Source organism: Rhinopithecus bieti, unplaced genomic scaffold, assembly GCF_001698545.2.
Source record: "Rhinopithecus bieti isolate Rb0 unplaced genomic scaffold, ASM169854v2 scaffold_11842, whole genome shotgun sequence".
Classification (NCBI taxonomy): Eukaryota; Metazoa; Chordata; class Mammalia; order Primates; family Cercopithecidae; genus Rhinopithecus; species Rhinopithecus bieti.
The window spans coordinates 690,614-710,672 of NW_016806902.1; the positions used below are offsets into that span (position 1 = coordinate 690,614).

At 49.3% G+C, this 20,059-nt stretch overlaps 1 protein-coding gene across 6 annotated transcripts in view; it reads right to left on the minus strand.

The window, feature by feature from the left end:
- PDGFRA (platelet derived growth factor receptor alpha) overlaps positions 1-15,130 on the minus strand; it is a 62,331-nt gene extending 47,201 nt beyond the window's left edge. The window contains exons 1-2 of one of the 6 annotated variants that reach the window (XM_017878650.1): positions 14,813-14,995; positions 13,691-13,878 (exon numbers count right to left, since the gene is read on the minus strand). The gene's annotated coding sequence lies outside the window, so the exon portion shown is untranslated. Of the gene's footprint in view, positions 1-10,775; positions 10,868-12,055; positions 12,094-13,686; positions 13,879-14,812 lie in introns of those variants that run through there. The other 5 variants (XM_017878651.1, XM_017878649.1, XM_017878654.1 and 2 more) reach the window with 5 other exon arrangements.
- Between the last annotated feature and the right edge of the window lie 4,929 nt (positions 15,131-20,059).

Genomic DNA, 20,059 nt, shown 5'->3' on the forward strand with positions numbered 1-20,059 from the left:
TGGTTCCACTGTACTCCAGCCTGGGCGACAGAACAAGACTCCATCTCAAAAAAAAACAAAAAACAAAACAAACAAAACAAAACTGTACTCCCATGCCTTCCTATAATCTTTTACCAAAAACACATTTTGCTTTCCTTACATATCTTGTATGTAAAACTGTTTCTCCAGTAATCTCAGGTACATATGTTACAGTGTTAACTCTTAGTAACTTTTAGTTTTGATTAAAAACCTAACATGGTTAACTCCACATGTCCCCAGGCCTTACCTAGCATCTAATGTTCCAAAGCAGGTAAATTGAACAATTATCAAAACTCAAAGAAGCAGTTTATGTTGTTTAGTAGAAAACAGTATCAAACCTGCCTAATTTAGACCACATGTCCAAATTTTGAAGACATTTTTATTTTATCAATGATCTTTAACACTATCTTTATTTCCCAAAGATTACTAAAGTCACTTCAACTCAAAGGCATTAAAGTTTCCATTTTTCTGACAATATATTTGATTTAAGCACTTATTTTTCTTTAAACCAATGAATTAGAGCTCTTTTATATAAATATCACACACAGAACACATTTAAATACACAGAACACATATAAATATCCAGTAGCTGTAGGATTTTTTTTTCATTTGTCAGTTTTAAGTTTTTCTTTCAAGCATGCAGCTTCTAGGTCCAAATAAGGAGGCACAGCTGGAAGGCCAAACAGATCTCCAAAAATCAAGAATCCCATATTTATACCAAATACTGGATCCCCCAAAATGGAACACTATGCGACCAGACAGTGCAATGCTTTCACCAAGCATTTCACTGCAAGGATGTTCCCCAAAGGCTGGTGGCCAACCTAAAGCAAATCAGCCCATCCTCCATTCACAGGTGGATGCCCAAGAGCATGCTTTTTTTTATTTAAATGTGAAAAGAAGTAAGTATTGGCCTGTAGTAATAACCACTCATGTAAGCAACTGCCATCACTAAAAGTATACATCCTACCTAGGTAATACAAACCAATGCTAAAGGTTCTCTCACAATGCAAAGTAATTTCTGATGCCCCCAAAAGTCACAAAGGTCAGGTAATGTGAGGTAAAACAGAGCAGAGCCTTGGATTCTGAGGGGTCCTGTCTGCTTACAGTTCTGGGGGTTCCATGAAGAAAACAGAGGTTTCTCCCAAAACGAGGTCTGTGACACCTTCTGTTTCCTCCCAAGGAGTCCCAGGCTGTCAGAAATTATCTTAGGTCCTCTAATATGGGCATTAAAGGGGCAAAAGACAGAATGGAGAAATAATTCAGACCACTGAGAAGAAAACAAACAACAAACACACAAAAAACTTTCTCTTTAAAAATAAGATCCAAGAAGAAAAAAAATCATAAAGCTCTTTTAAATATATACATACACACACATATATGTGTGTGTGTATATATATATGAATATGGAATATCCATTTTTAATTAAGCTGACTTTTAATTATAGAGGTCCTTTTAAAAAATCCTTTTAAATCCCTTAATACTAGACTCTAGCCAGGACAAATAGCCAACATCTCTGGCTTTTAAGCCTTTTTTTAAAGGTATTTTCCCCAGTGAAACCAACAGGCCTTAACCAAGGTTATAACTTAACCATGGACACAAGAGGTGTCTCCAAAAGATGACAAAATTTTTACAAGACCCAGCATTACCCCTAAGGTAGCTCACAGAAAAAAAATTCAAATGAAAAAATCAGAAACTGTCAATGCAGACAAAAAGAATAAATGACAAAAGTCCCAGAAGTAGCAAACTGGAAATCTCTCATTCCCTAAACCAGGAACTGAACCCAGGCCACCACCATGAAAGAACAAAGGCTTAGCTATTGAGCCACAGCCTGAAACAAGCACTGTATTGCTTTTCCTAAAAGGAGTCTAGGGAAGTCAGTTTTGAGCTTACAAAGGATACACTTTTTCAAGCGAAAAGGAACAGATATAAATCTGAGAGGCCTTCAAAGGAAACAGATTCTAGAATTAAAAGTCAGTATTTCTTGCAATCTTACTGAAAGCCAACCAATACTTTAAGACAAACTTGTTTTAACATAGGGCACCAAAATTTAGATAGACTATTATAAATAAATTTCCTGGCTGGGCATATGAGTTGGCTCACGCCTGTAATCCCAGCACTTTGGGAGGCTGAGATGGGTGGATCACTTGAGGTCAGGAGTTCAAGACCAGCCTGACCAACATAATGAAACCCCATCTCTACTGAAAATACAAAATTAGCCAAGCGTGGTGGTGCATGCCTGTAATCCTGGCTACTCAGGAGGCTGAGACAGGAGAATCGCTTGAATCCAGAAGGCGGAGGTTGCAGTGAACCAAGATCATGCCATTGCATCCAGCATGGGCAACAAGAGCAAAACTTCTTCTCAAAATAAATAAATAAATTAATTAATTACCTTTCAGTTATGGCTAATTACGTCTAAATTTTAATTCTCTTTTATAAATTTTACCATGACTTATACAGGTCATCTACAACATGCTTGGACTTTCTGACTTGTCCTATATTTCCTTCTTCTCTAAACAATCAGTCATTCTACCTTAGGACAAGAACTTATCATATAAGATCCTTTCTCATAAAATTTATTTATAACCTTCCTGACCAAAATACATCTTCATATTCATAACTTTCCTCACATCTCTCTCCACTACTTATTGTTTTTTATTTCTTTCTACTTGTTTTTATTTTCTTTCTAAACTCGTATTTTAAACCCCACATATAAATGACATCTGAATTGGCCAAAAAGAATTTATTTTCACTAAGAGCATATCTTCTTTGGCACATTTATACAGAGTTATATATGAATTTTTAGTAACTCTAAATTTTAGCAAACTTAAGTTACATGAGCTTGAGAAATGCTTGGACTTATTTACTTTTTTTATGAGCACTCTTTTATTTATAAGCCAATTTGGTACCCTGTAGACACAATATATAACACAATAAATGTACATACACATAAACACATCTAGACATTTATACACACACATAAACATAGATCTAATAGCTTTTATCTTTGAGCTCTAGCCATAATGTAGAAACGCAAATGCACTATTTTATAAAAGATAGCTGGACCCAAATTATTTCCCTGACAAAACTGGGACTTATCCAAATGGCTAAACTTTGCTAATTTGAATTTGCTCCAATTGCCTAAAAGGCACCCTAGTGACGAGTCCTTTGGGACTCGCCACTGTCCCTTTGTCTAACAAGGATCTCTACTAGACACAAAGTTTTTCTAAGTATAGGGAGAGTCCAATTATTTTCCCCTGCAAATTCCCACCTCCTGGAGCAAAAAATTAAATGAAGTGACAATAAGAAAATGCTTTTACAGAAAATGATAATTTTAGAGTAGAAAACAAGAAGAGGCAAGACCAAGATTCCTCTTGGGTGGGACTCTAACCCATAATGCTAGAGGGGAATGCCAATGCCAAACACCCTGGAGCATCCAAACGCCACAAAGCCTGGAGTATCAGCTAACAAGGGTCCCCACACGAAATGCCAAAAACCCCAGAGCATCTAGGGGATGGCCAATAGTGAACCCCGAAAGTATGAGACCTAATATAATTGGAGCTACAGAACGATGACTCTGGTGTCCCAGGGTCAACACAACAGGAGAACTCTCACAACCAAATGTCCTGCCTTAAACAATTGCCAAATAGCCAAGGCAAAGACAACAAACATGAAATAAGTATATCAGCCTGAAGAGCAGAGAAGTCAAACAGCCAGTCATTAGAAACTAAAGACAGGCCAGGTATAGTGGCTCATGCCTATAATCCCAGTACTTTGAGAAGCTGAGGCAGGCAGATTGCTTGAGCCCAGGAGTTCAAGACCAGTCTGGGCAGCCTAGCAAAACCCTGTCTCTACAAACAAAACCCACAAAATTTAGCTAGGTGTGGTGGTGCATGCCTTATAGTCCCAGCTACTCAGGAGCTGAGGTGGAAGGATCACTTGAGCCTGTGAGGTCCAGGCTGCAGTGAGCAATGATTATGCCACTGCACTCCAGCCTGGGCAACAGAGCAAGATACTATCTCTAAAAATTAATTAATTAATTAATTAATTTTAAAAAATTTTTAAAAGAAACTAAAGAGAAAAGGTCTCAGAAAAGGGATGACAAGGTGGGTTGCAAAAGATATGACCAGCCAGGCATGCTCCCATCTGGGGCAGCCAGACAACAGGAGGCCGCTATCAGGCTGCTAAGCCAGAGGCCTCACAGCCACTTTCCCATCCGTCCAAAATAAAGAACATTAGAAGGACAAAGGAGCCAATTTGAAGGGAAAAAAATGTTAGCAAGCTGAATCTGGGCAAGGAGAGACTCACCCACTAGTGAAGCCCACACAGTGCCAATCAGTCTTAATTTAAAGTCAATGGGAGGTCACCATTGTCCCGTCATTGGTCACCAGAAAAGATATCATAGGGTGAACCTCAACATTGGGGTTCGACCTGGGAGGTCACAAAGGTTCTTGGCTTCATGCAGGAAGGAATTCAAGAGCAAGTCAAAGAGTAAAATAACAGCAAATATATTAAGAAAGTAAAGGAATAAAAAAGTGGCTACTCAATGGGCACAACAACTGCATGGCTGCTTGAGTGAGTATACCTATAGTTATTTCTTGATTGTATGCTCAACAAGCAGTAGAAGATTCACGAGTTTTCCCTGAAAGGGGCAGGTAATTCCCAGGACTGAGGGTTCCTCCCCTTTTTAGACCATACAGAGTATCTTTGGTCATTGCTTTGGCATTTGTAAACTGCCATGGCACCGGTGGGAGTGTCTTTTAACATGGCACTGCATTATAATTAGTGTATAATAAGCAATAGGGATGACCAGAGGTCACTTTCATCACCATCTTCGTTTTGGCGGGTTTTGGCCAGCTTCTTCACCGCATCCTGGTTTTGCTGGCTTATTTATTTATTTATTTTTGAGAGAGGGTATCATTCTGTCACCCAGGCTGGAGTGCAGTGGCCTGATCTCAGCTCTGTGCAGCCTCCATCCTCCCACCTCAGTCTGCACCCCCAACCACCCCTCAGACCAGTAGCTGGGACTATAGGCCTGCACCATCATGCCCAGCTCATGTTTTTAAAATTATTGTTTATAGAGACAAGGTCTCACTATGTTGTCCAGGTTCGTCTTGAAATCCTGGGCTCAAGCAATCTTCCTGCCTTGGCCTCCCAAAGTACTGGGATTACAGAAATGAGCCATCAGACCTGGCCTGCAACCTGTTTTACCACTGGGGTCTTTATGACCTTTATATATCAACTCCTATTCCAACTCCTATCTCTCCTGTGACTACAAATGCCTAACCTCCTGGGAATGCAGCCCAGCAGGTCCATCCTCTTCTTACTTAGGCCCTATTCAAGATGAAGACACTCTGGTAAGAACTCCTCTGATGCTAACTCATACAATGGAGTGAGCCTAATGGGACTCAATGTGTTCCACCATTGACTTTGGAAGCTAAAATATGTGTGCATGTGATTCTTGAGTAAACTGGTTTAAAAAAAGAGAGAGTAAGAGAGAAATTCAATGTATTCCTGTATTGCTGTGTTTATCCCTAGTTGGGTTTAGTTTGGTTGGAGAGGATCCAGAAGATAATAGCCTAAACAAAGTTTTTGGTGGTACCTAATCATGCATTTCTCCTGTAAGGTGGCCTGCTTTGCAGAAATCAGATTTCTGCTTTATTGAATGCCACCAGGAAAATGAGAGAGGAAGAAAACAGAGTAAAAGGTGGAAGGCTCCTAACAGGAAGGGGAGTAGGGTACGTAGAAAACAAAATAAGAGAATGAGAAACCATTATTTACTAAGCCAAAGTTTGCATGTACATGCTGTGTTTGTGAAGAATAATCCTTAGAGATTACTTAGAGTTGATTTTAAGAAGTGGCAGTTGAGGCTCAGAGAAGTTTTGCAAATGACCCAAAGTCACACAGCCAATGACAGAGCCAGGATTTGAACACAAGGTCTGTGTGATACAAAGGCTATGCCCTCTCCACTTCACCATATGGTCTCTCTCAAGGGAAGGTCAGTGTTTTAGCCATATCCCACCCCTGTGTGCCGTCTGCCTGACTATTTCCTAGGGCAAATTACACCTCCTCCTTCCATTTTCCTCCTTTGCTCACCACAGCAGGAGAAACACAATTACAGTGCTGTGAACCCAAATGCAATTCACACAATGCTGGCTGGCTGATGGCCTCTGAGGATGCTGACATGTGCCTGGGATGCAGGGCTTCCATACTGCTGCGGTGGCAGGCACAGTGGGCCCCAGAGCCAGGCTGACCAGCCTGATTTACCACAATTAGCAGTAACGCACGCTTGTGTGTTTGTACATGTAAATATCAGCCTCCCACTGACAATCCACTCAGCAAACTTCAAAGAAGGCCTCCAGAGCCAGCTTGATGTCTTTGGTTTTATCACATTTAGATCCCATATTTCTTTGGCAAGACTTGCCAAAGATGCATCTTTAAAGCACTCTTGAGCTTAAAAGAAGGGCTCACTGCTTTTCCTGTGCAAGCTCTAAGCAGTGCTTTGCCCTGGCCAGACACTCCCAGATTTCCTTCAGTGCCTCCAGATACAGTGAACCCTCTGCCAGGAAAGATTATTTACTGACATATAAAGTGGCCAATGAGGCCGGGCGTATTGGCTCACGCCCGTAATCCCAACACTTTGGAAGGCTGAGGTGGGCAGATCCCTTGAGACCAGGAGTTTGAGACCATCCTGGCCAACAAGGTGAAATCCCATCTCTACTAAAAATATAAAAAATGAGCCAGGCATGGAGGCAGGTACCTATAATGCCAGCTACTCAGGAGGCTGAGGCAGGAGAATGGCTTCAACCCAGTAGGCGGAGGTTGCAGTGAGCCAAGATCTTGCCACTGCACTCCAGCCTAGGTGACAGAGCAAGATTCCGTCTCAAAAAAAGTAGGCAATGGAAACAGGCCCTCTGAGCAAGCCATCAGGAGGCAAGAGAATAAACATGTTTGTTGCTTAAGATTCCAAACTCCCGTCTCCAATAACAGTGGCTCCCTGGGTAGAAATCTAGGCCTGTTTGCGAAGTTTCTTTTTTTCTTTTTTTTTTTTTGTTTTAGATAGAATCTCGCACTGTCACCTGGGCTGGAGTGCAGTGGCGTGATCTCAGCTCATTGCAACCTCTGCCTCCCAAGTTCAAGCGATTCTCCTGTCTCAGCCTCCCGAGTAGCTGGTACTACAGGTGCCCACCACCATGGCCAGCTAATTTATTGAATTTTTAGTACAGACAGGGTTTCACCATGTTGGCCAGGATGGTCTTGATGGCACCCTGTTAAAGAGAAAGGATAGTAGCTGTAAAAGCATTTGTTTCTCTGTTTCTGTGACTGTATATGTTGGTCTCCTTTCACCAGATGTCTGCTCTCCTTTCACCAGATATTTAACCACGAGAGAATAAAATGACATATTCTTTTGAATGTCACCAAACAGGTGTGAATCCTAATGGCACAACCTTAGGAGTAGCAGTAGCAGTTTAAGCATTCGGCTTGAGGTCACCAAGACCCCAACATAGGTGTCCTCACTTCAGAAACGAGAACACCAATACCCCCCACTACCTTCATCACAGGCCTGCTCTGATAATATGTTCACTATGTAAATGCAAAGCATTAACAATTCACCTGCCTCAGCTTCCCAAAGTGCGGGGATTACAGGCGTGAGCCACTGTGCTCAGTGTGTTTGTGAAGTTGCATGTCACTACTTATCTATAACTCAGACAGGTGACTCACGAATAATGGCAGTGCTTGCCCCACAGGGAGGTAATGAAGAAAAATGGGAAAGATGGGGACTTTCCTCACCTATCAGACCTGTAGTGAGGCTCTCTGGGAGTGAATCTGGCTGTTCCTGCAACTTTTTCTATTCTAAATGCTCATCCTTAATTAGTAACTGCTATTCCAGAGCTCATCTAAAGTCAGGTGTGCAAATATAAGTAATTGAAGCTACAAATTCTGAGAAACATGGCACTACTAAGAATCCATGAGAACAGCCCCCTTTGCAGGGAAGAACGATAGATTTCAACCAAATCTTTTCTTCAATCATGATTACTTCTCTCATGCCAACTACATGTTGAACTTCAGCCCCCATCTTCAATAATCACAGCTCAAAAAGCGTTTGCCATAACTTAGAGAAACAAACTGAGAAAGAGACCCCTGCCCTGTTGACCCTCAGGCAGGTGACTTGTGCTTTCCCCCATCCTCTTGGCCTTCTTATGCTTTCTCTCAGAAGAAAGGATGGAAATCACATTGGACTAGCCACTGATCCCAAATCTGACACTCTGTCCAACTCTCTGAGCCTCAGTCTCTTCTTCTAGGAAGCACTAGTAAGGCCTGACTGGTTGCTTGCGCTGTGGCATTATTTTAAGGACTAAATTGACTAAATTATAGAGTTTTAATTGAAAGTGCTTTAATTTTCACACGACTTCTTCTGCAGACTCCGCCAAAGATATTTTAGATCGGGCTCCTTCACTCTCTCCCCTTAAGCTAAGAAAGTGACGGATGCCCCAGAAGCAAGCATGACCTGCCCTGCACCCTCCTGCCTCCTGGAGACATGGATCTGAACTCTGATCAGCCCACACCAGCAGTCCACTCCCCATGACCCTGTTACCTCCAGCCTGCTGTAGCTATAAAGACCATTCAAAGATGAACCAATATATACAGTCACAGAAACAGAGAAACAAATGCTTTTGCAGCTACTATCCTTTCTCTTTAACAGGGTGCCATCTCCTGCCCTGCAAACAGAAGTAAAGAGCCATTGAACACGACTGTATAACCAAAGGCAGTGTAAACAGACAGCAGGCAATGCAAGGCTCCATTTCCAGAAGGACTAAGAGCAAGACATTCTTCTCCTAAAGCCAAAGAGCTTGCTTCTCAATCACCAATTGCACAGTGCATCCCATTGCAGAACCACTGAATATTTAATTTCACCCCACCCTCACATGATTAAAGACCACAGGAGACTCTCTCATAATCCCAAAGCCACTGGTGACTTCAAGATTCAGATTTCCGAGGTTCAGCTAATTTCAGCTCTCCTAAGTTAATTCTAACTGTGAAAATTACACATCTTCCTTTTTCTACACAGTCTCCTAACTTCAGTCCAGGCAACCCAAGTGCAGGTCTACACTGATGGAAAGTTCTCCCTGTTTTCCAGCAGAGGGTGTGTTTACCAGGACCTCTGCACCCTACCAGAGCCTGTTTTGTTGTTTTGATCTCCAGGAGCTCCATCAGACATTCCAGTAACGGGAGGAGGCTGGAGTGTTTTTACACAGGAGCGTTTTATGGGACAATCTGGGCTCATAAACATGTGTGCTCTCCTTTCACCAGATATTTAACCACGGGAGAATAAAATGACATATCATTTCGAATGTCACCAAACGGGTGTGACTCCTAATGGCACAACCTTAGGAGTAGCAGTAGCAGTTTGAGCATTCAGCTTGAGGTCACCAAGGCCCCGACATAGATCTCCTCACTCAGAAACGGGAACACCAATACCCCCCACTACCTTCCTCACAGGCCTGCTCTGATAATATGTTCACTATGTAAATGCAAAGCATTAATAACCAAGGCGAAACACAACACAAATTTCCACGAAATAAAAATGCTGTCTTCCAGCAATTCTTGTAGCCTCACAGGAAAAGAAAATCAGTCACCTATTATGGTCCTACAGAGGAAAAAAAAAAGGCAAAAAAAAGCACCTCCTAATGCCAGTGCTAGCTTGGAGTCTCCGCAAAGCCCATTCTCACAGCGGGTCGCGGTAGTTCTTGCAAGTGACCAGCAGATGGCAGTGTTGGTCGAAGGACGTGCATCCAGGGGTTGCAACACAGACGCGTCTGCCAGAAATTCTGAGCTCCACTATCCCAGATCTTAACTTCCAGTCTCCCCCTTCCTTAGGCTGTACTTTTAGCTTTCGTGGAGACCTCAGTTGAAAGCCCGCGGGGTTTGAGCAGAAATACGAAAACTGCTGTTGAAAATGGCTCAATCTCCTCGGGACCCCAGAAGAATTCGGGGTAGGCGGACATCTCCCCATCGTCCCCATCACCATCCCCATCACTGGGAGCGGGTGCGCTGGGACAGCGGGGCTTCGGAAGCCGGGAAGACGACGCTGCCGGACCAGGCCGCAGAGACACAGCTGGACTAGCTACTCGGGTTCTGTGAAACCCACGCTCTCTACACCTCAGCATTTACGCGCCCTCAGGGCGGGGGACCGCCTTGGCCGCGACGCCGTTCCCGGGTTGCGCTGCCCTATCTGTCCGCGCGCCACTGCCGCCCCTCATAAACCAGCCTGGCGAAGGCCGCGACGGCCGCGCAGCCCGGGAACCGCGGGCGGATTGGAAACGACTGTTCCCGTCGCACAATAACGCAGGGTCGTATAACAAGCAAACAGCAACAGGCCGCCCGAGGGGCAAGGGAGCTGGCGAGGGGCTGGAACGCAGAAGACGCCGCCTGCGTCCCGAGAACGCACGGGACCCATCCTCCTCCATCCTCCCCTGCTTCTCCCACATTGAACTAAAAGGACGCTCCATTCTCAATCCAAACCCAGCGACCTCGGCCCCCTCTCGTCCACCCGGCGCTTCCTGGGCCCACACAGAGCCTGCGAGGCGTCCACTGGCGGCCCGGAGGAAAGGAAAAGTGACCCAGGTTAGCTTTCGCTCCAGGCCCCCGGGGTTCCAGCACCGCGCTCCACTGAGATTGGGGCCGACCGCCCGGGGCTGGGGAAAGTGGGATGCGCCCCCAGAGCCCACTAGAGGGCGCGACAGCCCCGCAAATCTTACTCGGCTCGCTGGCTCGCCGGCTCGCTAGCCCGCAGCACAGGCTCCTGGTCCCCGACAGCGCTGCCGGGAGTGCTGCGCGCAGACTTCACCCGGGAGGCTCTGCGCTCGGACAGTCCAGCCCCAGCCACCGTCCGGTTTCTGACCCCGGGATCCAGAGGAACACTGCGCGGTCAGCTCTCCCTCCCGCCTCCACCACGCCCTTGGCGGCTCGGTTGTCCTGGGGTTGGTGGCGATGCCCAGCCGCTCCCGGGACCTGCGCCCATGCGCGCCGCACTCTGTACCTCAGAGCTGCAAAGGCCGCCACGCCCCAGGCACAACGCTCGGCGTTTGCATTGTTTTCAACTGAGACCCGAGAGGGGGCCGGGCAGGGTGTGGGGAGAGGGGGGAGAGCGGGAAGAGAGGCGGGGCGGGTGGGGAGAAAAGGGCCGAGGGGTTTAGGGTTACAGGCGCTCGCCAGCGCCTCCTATGGGCACGAGAGCCGCCCGGCCGTGGGTAGCGGCTCACATGGAATGCTGGAGAGAGCTAGCCTGCGCCCTCTCGGCATTTAAGAACTGTTCCTGGCCGGGCGCGGTGGGTCACGCCTGTTAATCCCAGCACTTTGGGAGGCCGAGGTGGGCGGATCACCTGAGGTCAGGAGTTCGAGACCAGCCTGACCAACATGGTGATACCGTCTCTACTAAAAATACAAAAATTAGCCTGGCGTGGTGGCGGGCACCTGTAATCCCAGTTACTTGGGAGGCTGAGGCAGGAGAATCGCTTGAACCCGGGAGGCGGAGGTTGCAGTGAGCCGAGATCGCACCACTGCACTCCAGCCTGGGCGACAGAGTGAGACTCTGTCAAAAAAAAAAAAAAGTGCCCTCTGGTGCCACCTTGCCCGACACGCGCCTTAGCCGCCTCTGCCCCCTGACGAGTCCGCGCCCACCCGCGCTTGTAGCTCCCCTTTCGCGGGGGCCGAGAAACTGCAGTAGGAGGCAAGGAAGGAGGCGCCCCAAGTCGGGGTTCCCATTATTCCCTCGTACAATCTACTTTTTCAGCCCATCCCGGGTTCACTGATGGGCTGAAACTCACTGATCAGTTTAAAACAATAGGAAATGCTGCCGAGCCACTTCAGCAAACGACAACCATCTGGCAGAACCTGAACTAGGGCGAAGTTGGGAGAAGCCATTTGCCCCATCCTGTATCTTGCGCCCCAGGCGAGACCGAAAGATTATCTGCCGCCCCAAGGCTGATGCTGCGGGTGGACCCGGCGAGTTAGACCAGGGGGACCCTGAGACCCACACCTTTCGGTCACCGATCAGGCTTTTAGCTCTTTTCCTAGAATTGCCACTTTTCCACCAGCAACATATAACCTGGTCGCAGCTCCCCGGAGGTCAGAGGGAGTCCTTCCCTGTGGGGTCTGCAGGAAGGCGCTGGCCACCACGTCCCCAAAACGCGTCCCGCTGCTGCGCGCCGCCCACGGTCTGTCCCCAGGAGGCACAAAATGGGCCCGCCTCGGCGCCAGACGTGTTTGCAGCTGGAAAGCCCAGCCCAATGCCCCTCCCCCTGCATCCCTCCTAGGTCCGCGTCCCGAGAGGAAACTGGCCCAGGGGCGGAGAGCTGGGAGCCTGGGCTCTCCTTCAAGTCCCTCTCGATCTAAGGATTTAAACAAGAGCCAGGGCACCGGGGGCTAACGACGGGTTCATTCTTGGCGTCCCCCCACTCTCATTCTTCCTCACTCTTGTGAACGAGGTCCAGCTGCACTTGGCTCAACCCAAAACTGTGCAAGCTCCGAAGCAGGGCCTGACCTGTGCGTCAAAGCGAGGCTGCTCGGCCTCGCGCTTGTCGGGAAGTCGAGACAGGGCCTCCTCATAGTGAGGATTGTGGAAAGGTGGAGGCCGAGGAGAGACGGAGAAGAGGGAGGGGATGCAATTCGGCAGTGCGGGGGTCCAGATTGACCAGATTAGGGGTCGGGGGTGGGACAGTGCGGCGACTGGTGAGGTGCGCACGCCCGGGGAGCCCTTTCCTCCCCTCCTGTGGCTGCGGGATATTTGTCCGGTAAGATGCACTGCGGTGCATTGTCGTGCCTCGTTTGCCCTGGATGCCTCTCCCTGCTCCAAAAATCTGTCTAGTTCTGGTCAGGAGCGACTGCGGCGAGGCGAGTCGGTCCAAAACATTGAGCAATTCGGCCTCGGAGCCAAAAAGCCATTTCCCACACCGCCCAGCCCGGGGCTTTTCGGACGTGGGGCGGTCGGGACCTGACAGGGGTCCCATCCATGCTTGCCTCCCACCCAGAGAGATGGAGTGAGTGGCAAGTTCTTCCAGGCACTCTTTGCGCACATCCTGAGGTCTTAGCAGAACTGGGGGAGCGCAGTGCGGGACCGGCCCTCTGGCTGCGGGAGGGCTGCACAACCGACAGCCGGCCGGGGCAACAAGTCCTTCCCGACCAAGACGCGAGGCCAGGTCACCGGCAGTTCCCGCACACCTGGCCTGGCCCCGGCTCCTGGCTTCCTCCGGCAACAGGACTTGGGTCGGGCCACACTCCTTGCCGCTCCGACCTGGCCGACACCCTCTCGGAATAGAACAGCTGATCCCACATATTCAGAGTCAAACGGACGCAGCCCGCTCCCCGGACGCAGCCGGGCGGAGTTAATCGTGTATAAACCTGGTTTCCATGGGGGTAGACAGCAGAGGAAGGAGAAGTACGCACAGATGGCTCTGAAGCCGTCTTCAGAGACGGAGAAAAGGGCGACTAGAGAGGACCGAGCAGCGCTGGGCGAGCGCAGACGGCAAGTGCCGTGCACCCCCGCGCAGAAAGGGGCGCCGGGTAGGGGGTGCCCAGGGCTCAGTTGCCTGGAGGGAGAATGTGGTTTACCGCCCACCTTTCTCTTACCTGCAAACAAGTTTCCCCAGTTCCAAGTGGTCCCTAACTTACTCACAAGAAGTTCGACACTTTCCTGTAGACCTTTCCTCTCTTCCTGCCTGAGGCCAGAACTGAGCGGCAGCAGAGCCCCGGGCAATGCAGAAACGGTTCCACCGAGGAGGGGGCGCGGGGAGACGGGCGGGGGCCACGGCGCACAATGAGGACCCCTTGGTGTGTGGTTCGAAATTCCTCAAATCCCAGTTGCTGGAATGCGAGGCGACATCGACTTCTTCACTCAGGGCCAAATGTGTTTGTCATTATTCCAGACCGCCCGCCCGCGCCGCCGCTGTCGCCCCCGCGCTAGGGCGTGCAACCCGAGCGTACAGCCGAGCAGGCACCCGCTCTCCCTAGCACCTCACTGACCCGACAAACCCCTCCAGAGCGCCCCAAACCCTCGCCCACGCCCGCGCCCCTCTGCTTGTCCCGCAGCCGCGTCACCGCCGCGCCAAATCTGGCCCGGACTCTCACCCAGAGCAGCGCCGTCCAGTAATTACGCGCATTCGACCGGCTCCATGTGCTGCAGGCCAGCACGGAGGTCCGGTCTCCAGCCGAGCCCCGCCCGCCTCCTGCGACCAGCAACCCCTTCCCGCGCCCCCTCCGCGCTCCCCTCTCCCCACCTCCCCTGGTCCCCCAGCCGCGCTCCACACCGCGGGCTGCAGCGCTGTCCCGCCAAACCGCAGGCGAGGAATGAAAACACTCATTTAAAACCTGTCGCCTTCCAGGACCCACTGCCAAGAAGAGGGCAAACACCTCTGCCTCCACCCCCAGTTCCTTGGTGTTCGGCCCAGTATTCATGAACACCACCCCCATTCCCAAAAGAAACCTCAAAATGTAAGCCTAAACAATTTCTTTGGGAGGCCATAGGGTTGTTAGAAAACATTGTTTTTTAAAATAGGTCTGGAAAATGTGTGTTTAAAAAAAAATCGCTAGACTTTCTAACTCTATGGTTATCTCCCACCCATCCCCAAGTGAAGTTTATTCCGAAAAAAAAAAATTGCTCTCTGGACACACAACTGGAATCCAGCTCCATTTTTTTTTCTTGTCGCCCAAAGTTTGAAGTTACTTCTCTTTCTCCAGTCCCAGAGTCTGATCAGGGACTTGTCTTATAAACAAAAAATCATTTTTTCTTCTCCCTTACCTTCTGCTATGTTATTCCGCAATGAATGTCCCACACATGGAGTAAAGAGTGTGTCCACGGCCTCCAATGATCTCTTGTAGTCTCCCCCTCTGTTTCTCTCCCTGTAGCTCCAACAGTAAGGGGCTCAAAAACCGCGTTTTGTAATTGATTCAATGTTATAGTCCATCCTTCTAAAACTAATCATTTGCTCTAAGTAAATAGCTGTCAGGAAATAAGCCCCCCCCCCCAACCTTGGTCTCTTCAAAATAAAAGTTTCGCCCAAACTCCCCTGCGTTCCGAATCTCCCAGTCTCCAGATTGCGCCTTCGCTTTTGCTCTTACGCAATCAGGGGTCCAGTCCCAACCCCCAGACTTCGACAACAACTGCAGGGCGGGGAGAAGCCGACCAGATGGGATGGGGGGGTGGAAGGGGGAGGTGTTGGTGCTCTGCCGGGAAAGCGGTTTTGTGAAACTACAGACAGCCCATCATTTCCAGAATGAGTTTGCCTCCCCATTTTGGGGTTATTTTCTTAGACTCCTATAGTTTTGTGTTCTCTTTGAAAAGAAGAAAAGGAACATACAAAATTGCATTTAATACCCAGAGAGAATATAAATCTAGAATCAAGAAATGTCCCTTCTACAAACTCGGCCCAACTAGATATAGGGCCCTCGGGAGAAATCTCCAAGCGGTTGCGCCGTTTTGAACTAAAGGTCTTTTAGGGGAAGGGCTAAGGGCTATATGGTTGCTAGTTCTTTAATGGGATTAGGCAAATTGTTGAGTCCAATATGACAACGATGGGTTTTTGTTTTGTGTGTGGGGTGTGTGTGTGTGTGTGTGTGTGTGTGTGTGTGTGCAAGACTGGGTGGAGTCTGAAATAGGGTACAAAGAAAAGAGAGTCTGTGTAAGTTTGGAACGTTCTCCGATAGAACGACCTTTACTCCCTTTAAGTCACTTATCTAGTCGTGCCTTTGTTTTGGGGGTTATCTGGGCGAGGTTGCCCTGGCTTCTATCTCGCATACAAAAAAGTTCAAGCTTGGGCGTTTGGGGAATCGTCCTGCCGCCTCCGCGTCGTGGGGGAGGGTGCCTTTTGATTCTCCCTCCGTTCCCTCCCGCCGAGTGGGTCGAACCCTACGAATGCTTCGGAGTTGACAGCTGAGCCCCAAACCCTGCGCCCAAGGCGCGAGGCCAGTGTCGGGAGGAAACGATCCTGCCGGCGAGGGAAAGGGGGCGCTGATGCTCCAGAAACCAGACCTGGGCAGAGTGGGGCTTCCCAGCAACAGCGGGGGAGGGGAGCGCGTTCACCTTTCTCGCTCTCTGATTTTTGAATTCTCTTGTTGGGATTGGGGATCATCTTTCATCCTTCTCCTTCAACCCCACCCCCACACAAGCACTCTGAAAATGGCCAAGGTGGCCAGGTTGGGACTGACACGTCCAACAGCCGTCTCCTCCTTCACCAGGAGGGTGGACACAGTGCAGTGGACAGAGGAGAGTCACAGAGAAGTACTCCAACGGGCGCGGTGCTGTGTCTAATCAGGACAGGATCTTGGGGTATCAGCCTCCGAAATAGGGCGGCTGGGGCTGCGCTGGGGGCCCCATTGCCCCAGCTCTTCTACGCGACCCGCTCTCGTGCATCTTCAGCTCGGGTGACTGCACAGCTCGCTATTACTTCCACATGTTCCTTCAGGAAATCATTGAAGGCAAATATATGAACAGCCCCTTGTTCGGAATGCTAACAGGATACCGTAATGTTTGTAGAAAATGAGCGGAACAAACGATTCCCCCCAAAAATCAGAGTGCGGAATAAAAGGCAAAAGCGGCTGCTGGGCTTCTTGCTGTTAAGTTGAGAACTGGGTTTTTAGGCAAGTTGCCCCAGAGGGTAGGAGGCGAGACAGAGAGCCTACCCAGAAGGACTGCTTTGTTTCGGCGACACTGCTAGCCCGGTCAAGCCAGGGTCTTCCGTCCGCAGGGCCCCAGCGCTCTCCGCCCACAAATGGTAACTTCACAGTTCATTTCAGAGCCGTTTAATGGGGCCCGAAAAGCAGCCCGGGCGGGAGTGGCTCCAGGCAGCGACTCCTCAGGAGTTTAAAGCAGAAAGCAATGGATGAGCAAGCGAGCACCCAGTTGTCCTTCTGGTAGTAATTACCTGCCTAATTTGAATGATGCCTTTGTTATGACCATTAACAAACATTTGTTAAAGGTTTCCATGTGTGACATTCTGGAAGGTTTAAAGGCCTGAGGAGCTGACTCTGGGGATAGTGCCCCGGTGGGGGGTGGCGCAAGAAAGCAAATGGTTGGGGGAAGATTTCGCGGAGAGACTGTGCAAAGAAGAGAGGTCAACATCTGCCTCCTCTGCAAAACAAAATAAACCCAGTGGTCAGGAGCAACCTCCGGACAGAAGACCCTCGAACTGAGGCGGTTGGTTCCTTAAACCGAGTCCTGCCCCACAGCCCCGCCCCTACCACTGCTCATAGGCGGATTTGAATCCTGTTTTCCGCCTTCTAAGGCTGGTACGAGGCTGGTTCGGGAAGATCGGGTCTGCGCCGGGCAGTCAGTCTGGAGCGTCGGGTGAAGGCGGGGCGAGTTCTTGCCGCGTTCTCCCAGTGTTGTTCTAAGATCTTCCAGATTGGTCCCTCGACGGCCCGGGTCCTGGATGGCCCCGGAACCACAGGGGGCGAGAAAGCTTGCCCTCCTGAGGCGGGCTGCGGGTCTTTTCTCCCCTTCCTGTGCTTCTGACTGGGCGCCGTGCGGGAGGTGGGAGGAGGGGACCAGGCCATCACGTGTACCCGGAGAGGAGCGACCTGCACTGGCCTGGGCAGCTCTGCGCAGATCTCAACCCGAGCCCGGATTCTAATTTTCAGCCTCTTGGGGTTTTTTGTTTTGTTTTTTCCTTAAGGGATTATCAAGGGGTTAAGAATGTGAGTTTTCTCCCCAAACGGGGAGTCGGGGAGGCTGCGTGCGGAAAGGAAGGAGGCTCAACTCCCGAATTGAGCCGGGCCGGGAAGTTGGGAGAAAAGGGTAGGGACTGTGACAGTTCTGTCCTCGGCCTTGCGCATCTACGCCTGCAGGCGACATGAAATTGGGAGCAAGGGCATAAAAAGGTGCAGTCGATGAGCTGACCTTCAAAAGAGGGTCTCGTAAACTTTTACAACCAGATCAAAACGGTCACTAAAAACACAAGCAAAATCTCGCCGTGCCTTGCCCTGCCTCCAGGGCCTGTTCTCCCGGCCCCGACTCCCGGGCGAGGGAGGCCGCAGCTCCGAGCGCCACACCTTTGGCTTTGAGGGCGCTTCCCGCTGAGTTGGCTTTTTGTGTCTTCTCCTCTTCTGCTCCACAGCTCCACCCCCAATTATACTTTCCGCGAAGAATTCAAGTCCGTTTGCTCTAGAAGCCTTACGAATGTAAGTTATCAAAGCCGTTAGTTGTGAAAATCACGTTTAAACTTGTGAATTATTTTTTTCAAATGGTGATGGGCGGGGCAAGGGAACAGGGGATGTTTCTGGCTTCACAGTTTGAAAACGAAGTGCCCGTTTGGTGGTTTGCAAAAGAAAATGGTGCTAACTGCTCCTTCCCTCACCCCCTTTAACCTTTGGCTGCATCTGGAATAGCCCCCTCCCTGGGTCCAGCGCGGAAGGGTCCTTTGCCCGGAGGTAGTGGAGGCGACGCACAGATGTGAGGGATCCTGGCAGAGAGAGGGACGCCCTGGCCTCGGGTCTGCCCCAGCTGAGGCTTGTAAGCTAGCTCTAAGGAGTCTCTTTGCACGCTCAGAATTCAGAACGGCACAAGTCTTGGAAAAGGAGGAATTCTCCAAAAAGATCGAGATGGGTCTGTGCAGCTTGAGGTGAAAGTTACCCTCCCCAGGACTCTGCACCCACCTCCTCTTCTCTGTGGTTGCTGGCTGGATCTAAAGGTGCAGCCTCTCTTCTGGGTTTGAGGGGCTCGCTCTCCAAGGAGAAGTAGAAGCAGAGGATTCCTAACACCACAGCCTGTTTACGGACCTGAGGACAAGAACTTGTTTCCTGGTCCAGTCCAGCCCGGTGGGCCATACACTCCTTAGAGTCTGGGAAGACTGGTAGGACTGGAACCCTCTGGATCTGGCTTTTGGATACCCCTTCCCTCGCGAGAGAGCCTCCTTCCTCGGTTTAGACATGTTGTTGTGCCTCCGCCCTCTCCTGCTCCTTAGGTCTTTCGTTTTAGTTGCTTTTAATTTGAAAACCGTGTGAGGGGAGGGGGATGGAACGAGGAGATTGGGAGGTCTGCTCTTTATTAGGGGCCCAGGCCTCCAGCTTTCCAACACACAGCTGTGGCTGGGAGGGGAAGGAGGGCTGGCTCTGTGTAGATCAGCCTCACTGAAGAGAGGGCCTTGTCCTCTGCAAGTCCCAGGAGTCCAGCACTGCTCTGTGATTTTTTTTTTTTTTTTTTTTTTTTTTTTTTTTTTTTTTTTAAGTCTTCAGCAGAGACACTGCAGTGGAAAACCAGTGGAACCTCGACTCTTTGCGCATCCATTAAAAGGGGGATAATTGACCAGGCAAGGTGGCTCACGACTGTAACCCTAACACTTTAGGAGGCCAAGGTGAGAGGATCACCCGAGCCCAGGAGTTTAAGACCAGCCTGGGCAACATAGTGAGCCCCCATCTTTATTTAAAATAACAGCAATGACAACAATTGGAATAATCATGCACAACCTATAGGGTTGTCTTGAGGATTAAATAAGATAATATCCCTGGTAAATAAAGTGGTTCATATGCAAACTTAAGATGTACAAGGCCGTGTGTCAAGGGCTGAGGATACAGCACTTTCCTCCTAGATTTTATGGACTAGTGGAGCAATCAATTAGACATAAAGTTGCAACTTAAATTCTAAGCAATGTTGGAGGGAGACAATGAAGTCAGCGCACAGGAGGAGCCTAACCCAATCTGTGAAGTGAGAGAGGGCTTCTTTCAGGGAAGGCTTCTCTGCAAATCTAAGAGGAGTAAGAATGTAGTTGGGGAGCAACCTCATTGCATGGGCCGGGAGGTGAGAGAGAACATGAGATAATCAGAAGCGAAAGGAGTTTGGAATGGCTGCACCTTGTAAAGGTCCGTGGGGAAGGAGCAAAAAAGAGGTGAGATGGAGCTCATGGAGGCCTTCTAGACCATGTTAAAAGTCAGAGATGGAAGGCTCCATCGATCCTCCCATCTCTGCAGGTCAGGAGTTCAAAACCAGCCTGGACAACATAGTGAGACTCCATCTCTACAAAAAAATTAAAAATTGACCAGGTTTGGTGGTACA